The following is an 8,682-nucleotide window of genomic DNA, read 5'->3' as shown; positions in this document are numbered from 1 at the left end:
CAATAATCATAATCATAAAAATAATAAGTCTTATGGCTATAATAAACATTTAGTGGGAGTTTTTCTAAAGTATTTTTTGCAGTTTAAAAGTGTTAATGAAAAGTTATGTTATATACCAAACAAAAAATATACTCTAATAGTGTAATGTTTTATATAAAAATATTATATACAATATATTGTATTTTTGTGTTAGCCCATTGCTGATATTTTTTTGCTGTTATTGTTGTTGATTACTGTAGAGTTAGTTGTGTGAAAAGTTTAGTATAGTTTAGTTAAGTTAAGTTAAGTTAATAATAACAATAACTTAAAAAACAGACAAATCTAATCTTTTTTTCTCTCTCTATAAACCGTAACTATCTATATGTGCTCTCAACACCCATATGTAGATAAAAAAATACTTTGAATTTATACTTTATTTTTGTATTATAATTATAATAACTAAGAATACTGTATATCGCAACTTAGTGTAAAATATAGTATACTTTATACTACAGTAGAGTTGCTATAGTATAGTCTAGTATATCATAATATGTAAATAATTTTGACATATTTTGCTTATAAAATGACACACCAAAAAATCTAATATAACATTAGCTAATCTAAGTTTATAATTTAATATTAAGCATAAGTACACACACACACACACACACACACACACACACACTCACTCAAACACACAGTACATACTTTAACATACATACCATATGATACATATACTTTATATAACAAATTTTATTAATAATTAATGAAACTTCTAACACAATAATATACATAAAATTTTGCTTATGTATTAACAGCACCGGTATATCATATAGTAAAATATTATATTTACCAAAAATCTCATACATAATGAGCAGTTGAAGAGAGAGAGAGAGAGAGAGAGAGAGAGAGAGAGAGAGAGAGAGAGAGAGAGAGAGAGAGAGAGAGAGAGAGAAAACAACATTATGTGAAAAGTCATCTAATATTTTGTGTGCAATTTTTCTGCAAAATAACAACAATAGACAACAATATTATACATAAGTGGTGTAATGTTTTGCAATAAATATGAACAAAACAACAGCACCGGTATCTCTTTAGAAAATTATGATGAGCTCATACTTGAGGAAATGGCTCAATGAACCAAATGTTAGATATGCATAATGGATAACACATAGACAACAACTACTACACCAACAAAATCTATGCATTAAATATGCACCGGTAGCCAAATTATGATTACTTATTTATTTATATATATGTATGCTTTAATATAAAAATATGCTACAATATACTGTATATATTTAGATGTATGGTTAAGGTTATGGGTAAAAAACGTTTGGCCTAATCACCCTATCCCCGTATATATATATATTATGTATCGCATAGTCAATATATTCCCAATGGTATTCCACATACTTTACTAAGTTTGTCTATATGTCTAACTATTTAGATCTAACCGTACTATTAGTCATTGATAGGGGGATATGTAGAGAGAGAGAGAGAGAGAGAGAGAGAGAGAGAGAGAGAGAGAGAGAGCAAAAAATAATAGTTTTATGGCATAAAAATTAATTTTATGCTAATCTTTTGCGATACAAATCGCTTTTCTGTAATAATGATTATAATCTCCCGGTTCTCTGTTCTACAACTGTTTCAATTCTGTACATGTATTGGTACAGTACTGTATGTGTCAGTCGATTGGAACGGTAGTAACTATGAATATGACTATACCATCACTACTAGTAGTAATACCACGACTTTTATTATTATTACTACTACTACTACTACTACTACTACTACTACTGCCACTAATGTCATAACCATTTACAGCCCAGTCCGACAATTCAATGTAATTTAGACATACAATACAATACAAAACAATATATTGTATAATATTTTTGCGGAGAATAGAGGGGAGTGTTTGATATATTTAGAAATAATTGAATCCAATCGACTCATATCGGAGCTGGAAATGCTTTACCAACTGTTTGTGCAACTGATCTCCCAAAACATGTCATCCTTTTCCCACAATAACCGCACGAAACTCACATATAACTAGTAGTAACTAACTGTTCTCTTTATATACAACTACTACTACTACGAGCAAACCCAGTGATGTGTTCACCTCTCGATTGGGTTTCAAAAACTTTCATTAATAAACTTTTATTTTTTTTTTGTTTTAACTAATATATCGTACATTTGCGACAAACCAGTGAAAAATGAGACACAAATGGTATTACTATTATGAATGTTCTGTCTGTACACTGGTATATATGTGTTGTTATTAACTAAAACTGCCATTAATTTGCACAACCATTGCATGCGTTCAACTCATTGAGTAATCCGTAAATTTTAATCGTTTACTTCCCCGGACTCCGGACTCCACACTATTTTCACTCTTTCAGTCACTATAACTATATATTTAGGGTCTGTCTGTACTAAGCAAATGGTGTTTCAAATGGTTAGCTCTAGTTTCTGTATGTCATATGTCATATGTATGTATGTATGTGCCCAACAAAATAATAGTAATGGTATATATTGTATACTTTTCTAAATGTAGACCTAAATTACTTTATCCAGAGAAAAGAGAGAACGAAAGAGAGGGAGAGAGAGAGAGAACGAAAGAGAGAGAGAGAGTGAGAGAGAGTGAGAGATCCCTGTGCTAGAAGTCAGGAAAGAGAGAGAGAGAGAGAGAGACCTAAATTTGAAGCACCGATACTACCGTAACTACAGATGCAAGACTACAAAGTGAATAGGCGTTCAATAATAAGGGGACCGATAATGGTGTTCAACAATATACTTCTTTGAGTGGCAATGCATGTGTGCCCCCAAAACATACGGCCCTTTGCTATACATTGACTGAGAGACCAGTGCTGTTAAGGAGCCATTTGAGTCCATCCGGTGTTGTGTGTACTGTATGTGTGCTCTCCATTTGTGCTGACTTTACACCACCAGAAGCACAGGTGCTCTCTTGACAGGACCTGACAGACACAGTCAGACCCACTCATTCAAACTGCCAGAGCTCTGTGTTGTTCGTCACTAAACATCAACACACAAGCGATGACTGTCGGCTTACGGTTTACTTTCAAACTCAATTCAACTCAACGCCAAAGCCAACTGTCCCCTAAAGCTATAAATACAAATGCGCTCACGTGCTGTGTTGTCCTCAGAAAAAAAGTTAGCTCAGATCATACCATAAATTAGCCACTATTGTCACTATTGGGCCAGTCATGAAACAATATACAGTACATACATACATGTGCAACTTATATAGCTTGTTTGATATGGTTGCACACACACATACATACATTTTAGGTGGTATTATACTGTACCCCCATGAGTACAGAAAAGTATTTTCTGATAAATATTTTTATTGATACTTTCGATTGGATTATCGGTTTGTCATTTAATTGATTCATAAAAGTTTTAGAGAATAGTGAGATATAATACCTAATTTTTTTTAAGGGATAGGTTTATGACATCTAGTTTTGAAGCATAGGTGTAGTATATACACTGTAGACCCTGGAATTTATTAGTTTATGACTATACTATATATATATATATTGATTATATTACAGTAAATATATTTATTTGTGTAGCTTATACTGTACTGTAAATATATATAAGTGCAAAATTTTAACTAGTTTACCTTGGTTAATTTCTAAAATGATTATATGGTAATTTCCTATTTTTATTGGTTTTATACATTATTTGAATGGACAGTTGGATGCTATGGTCGATCGCATGCTATATTCTCTTGTTATACAGTGAGAAGCACATACAATCTCTCTCTCTCTCTCTCTCTCTCTCTCTCTCTCTCTCTTTCAGATACACAAAACATTATTACCACAGCAGCACTGGTAGCTTAAAACATGTTCTCCCATTGCTTTGGAAACACAACACACACACACACAAACTCCAAGTGCTGTTCTGTGTGTATGTATGTGAGAGAGTGAGGCACTCTGTTGTGAGTTAAGAACTGGTAGTTCAGTCAACCGACAGTCAGTTAGTCAGTGTATGCCGAGTGCAGCGCACAACCCATAAACCCCATCGCATACACGATATTTTGGGAGAGTATTTCACAGTATATATTTCGATAGGATATGTACTCAGTATAATAAGCAAACCCTACCATTGATTTTGTATGTTTGCGAGGAATATCCCAATGAATTAGTTAGAAAAAGACAACACAACTGTTCACTCGTTCACTCACTCAGTCATTCATTCATATCCAGTGTTTCATTGATATAATAATAATACCATCAGAGAGTTGTTGTGCTGACAACACATGACTATAGTATTGAAACTAAAGAGAGAAAAAAACTCTGAAAAATAAAGTTTTATTTGATTTGTCACTAATTTTAAGTTCAAATGAGTGGAAGTCTTAATTGGATTTAATCTCTATGTGTGTTGTGTTTTATTTTTTATAAATACATTAAAATTTAATAATAATTTGTTTGTCAATCAACTGATACAACAACACACTCATATACAACCAGAGAGAGAGAGAGARAAAAAAAAGTTTTTATATATATATAAAAATTAAGTTAATGACATAAAATTAAAGTCTCATTATTTAATCTGTATGTGTATTTAATTTGTGCGCTCATTTGAAATGTAAATTTTTTTGTGTTGACGAGAAAAAATCACTTGAGAATTGTGAAAAATTTTTATTTTTATGTTTTCCTAATCAATTGAACAAAAAATTTTTGTTATATGATTGAAAAGTTTGACAAATATATATAAAAAAAAAACAAAACAAAAATTTTAAAAATTCAGTGTTAAATAGAAATGTATTCAACGTTAATATAATACTTGAGTTGTCATTAAAGAAAAACATTTTTTAAAAGTATATTTTTTTATTGTCTAACCGCGAGTGTGTGTGTGTATGTACTGTATATGTGACATACCATTCCCGCAATTGGTGTGAGTGTCTGTGTTAAGTGATTCCTGTGTGTGTGTGACTGTGTGTCTGAGGTTTGCCAATAAAGTAGTGCTAATAATATGATAACTAATCCGTTGACAAGTGGTCGTACGGCTACAACCATACGGACCCATGGCTACAACACCACCAATAGTAAAATATATGCTAATACTGGTGGCCATTATCCACACCATCATAATAGTAGTCACCATCACCAACAACAAAACTATCACCACCAACAACACTACCACCGGAACCATACATTACAGCCCCAGACTATACATCCTATTATTAGGGATTCGAAGCAAATGTTTTTGAACCGCGAATTGCCGCCCATTCCGGGTACCGGTAAACGACTACACGATTCCTTACCACCCGCTCCACCGGCTCCCGGCACCGGCACAATGGATAACCATATGAATGTATGGACAATACCGGCTTATAATCAGTTAGGCAGTGCCTATGCAAACATCACAAGCACTAGTGATGGCAACTACTATTCGGTGACAAACTATGGATACACGCCGTCGGGTAACGGCAGTCGGCCGCACAGCCTTACAAACAATAGTAGTAATTCATACAAAATTGACGACATGTACGACGCCAATCACGGAGCCTACGCCACGTCCACCATATCTACCAATTTTGGGGTATGTATGCCATATATCATATGACAAATTCACTATACTTTATATATATATAGATATTAGTTTTAGATATCAAATAAAAATATTTATCAAATTTTATTAAATAATGTTATGTCGCCCACAATATTTGTTATAAGTAAAGTATGGAATAGTAGGTTAATAAATATCTGTTCAGATATGAGATAAATAAATTATTGTTATATTATTTTAAACATTTTAAACAAATCAAGTATATTGAAATCATTGTACAAAAGTTTTCTATATATTAATTTAAAAAAAATAATTTATAGCTATTTAGATAGTAATTTGATTGAGTTTTTTTATTGAATATAATAGTGTGACTACTTTTTATCAGAAAACTATGTTTCTATAGTCTATATATATTAAAAAAGTTTCATATAAACTATTTTGTCTCAAATAAATTCAGGGGAAAGGGAGAGATGGGAATACTATAATAATAAAAATATCAGACAGTTATGTTTTGGAGTTGTATTAAATTCATTTAGCATTAAAATATTATATATCAAGTACTGGTAGTGTATATTAAAGTTATATATTTATGAAGTCAATACTAAATATATACCTATCGGCAAAAATATCACTCAAAAGGATGTCTACATTGTGAACATACCACTAACCAATACAGTTGTATATCATATATGACAATAGTTTACATTTATTTCTATATTTAATGATATACTTTATAAATATAATACAATATTGACTATTTGAGATATTTTTGTATGTATATATAATGACAATACTATCTTTTAGCATTGAATATTTCTAAATTAAATAATTTATAATACTTAGTTTTTTTAGTCAATTTAAATATAAAATATTGTTGAAGTTATTGATTATATCCATAGTTGTTAATACTGTAATAAATCAAATCTAACATTATTAAATATATCTCTCTCCCTGTCCATTCAAATGGACACACACTTGTCATAATATTTTAATATTAAATCATTTATATATAGTATATAAAGTAGTATAATGTTCATGTAATTTACACTTAACATACTCATATCATATAAACCTTAAGGCTTTATTTTTATTTATTTATATATTATAAGTCAGTAATAATTCAAATATTGGTGTAATATTATTAGTATATAATAATAATAATAATAATATATAGAGTGAGAGACTGGCACTTAATGACTAATATTTTTATTGTTGGTTAAAATATGACAAAAACAACAACAACAACAACATGACAACGAAAAAAAACTAAAAGAAAAACTAGTTATTAATCTAATTTTAGACATCAAATCGATAGACATGTTATATAAGTTAAGGAGTACAGTATAATAATAATAATAATAATATACTGTAATCATAATCATATAGAGAATCATAGTTTTAATTCATATGTCATATAATATTATAGATTAGGTTCGTATGGCAGGAGAAAGGAAAGGGAGTATAACTTTAGCTTATATTTATGAAAAGCCCACTAAATGCTACAATTTTGTCTTTTAAGGAGAGCAGTACCTAACCTATCCCGCCGGGAGACCCCCTCTCCTAAGATCGAGACTCTCGTGTCAACCCCTGTACGGTATTTCCGGTAATTTGATAGATAAGAGACCTAATACTCGGATAGAGTTTTCATTTTGCAATTATCGCAATGTTTTTTATAAATACAATATATATATATATACAGTACTGTTTATAACAGTATATATATATATATATGATATAATAATACTACTGTTTATACATATAATTCAAAGGGAAAGGGATGTCTTTTGAATCAAATGGCTTTTGATATGTTCAACACTGACTGTCTGTATTAACTATCAGTCATTCACAGTCCATGAAAATAAAATTTATATTTAATTGTATGTACCGTACAGTAGATTATTATTATTTATTATTATAATTTATTGAACTGTTGTGTTTGGTATCAAATTTTTTTAATGAAATTTTAATTTTTTCTATCATATCATACCGACATTTATGCTTCAAATAAGTTATTATTATTTTATATACATTATAATATATAATATTTCATATATACTGTATATACATACATATTGACTGTACTTTTATTATTATAAGTGCTATTATTTCTATTTGTTGTATGTATACACACATTCAAATAGATAGATATAATTTTATTGTATTAAACGTGTATTATATTATTATATGAGTTAAATAAGTGATGCGTGTCGTCAATCACTCTCTCCCTGTGTCTCTTTATATACAGTATGTATAGTATTAGACTACCAGTGCCATGAGGCTTAGCTTCCTGTGCGAGTGTGTGTGTATATTGGCAACATTGGCCGTATCTAAACGCAATATAATATTAAAGTCATTACTAGTTTTGTATGGCATAGACTGGACCGGTAGTCCAGGGAGGAGAGCGCCACAAGAGATGGAGATATAGTTTAGGAGAAAACATTAGGCGAGACGAGTGTGTGTGTGTGTGTGTGTGTGTGTGTGTGTGTGTGATATCAATACTATCTTTAATTTTTATCTCCTATTTTTTATTTTGTTACTCACTATATGTATACCACACCTGTCGACTAAATACACCATCTATTCAATAGTATGTAAATTTATACATACATATGAGTGCCGGACAGAGAGAGAGAGAGAGAGAGAGAGAGAGAGAGAGAGAAATAGAGATTACACCAACAATACTTGTGGATAACTGGGCACACGAGTAGCAATAGTAGTAATGGTAGTATAGTATTTATGTTGTTTGTCATATGGCGATATCTCCCGGTTTGCTATTTTCGTCAAATATCGGTTATAAAAATATAAAAAAATAAAAAACAGTTTTACAAACAAAAATAGTCCACAAAAAAAGTTTAACTCATGTTAGCAATATGTGTGAGCGAATGAAGTGTATACGTGAGAGTGAGWGAGAGAGAGAGAGAGAGAGAGAGAGAGAGAGAGAGAGAGAGAGAGAGAGAGAGAGAGGATAGGGAGGGAGTAGAGGGAGAGGGAGCACACTTTTCTTTAATAACTATTTCTCTCTCTCTCTCTCTCTCTCTCTCTCTCTCTCTCTCTCTCTCGAAACACCACTCTTTCCTTAGAAGTGAGAGCACATGTAGGGACTTGTAGAGATCGGTCCGATCGTAGACCAGCTGTCACTGTTTGGTGTGCACTCATTCACCGCTT

The sequence above is a fragment of the Oppia nitens genome, unplaced genomic scaffold (assembly GCF_028296485.1).
Source record: "Oppia nitens isolate AA-2021 unplaced genomic scaffold, nextdenovo-longstitch-racon4-pilon3 scaffold10_pilon_pilon_pilon, whole genome shotgun sequence".
Taxonomy (NCBI): Eukaryota; Metazoa; Arthropoda; class Arachnida; order Sarcoptiformes; family Oppiidae; genus Oppia; species Oppia nitens.
The sequence above is the reverse complement of the archived record's forward strand: the minus strand, read 5'-3'. Positions refer to the sequence as shown.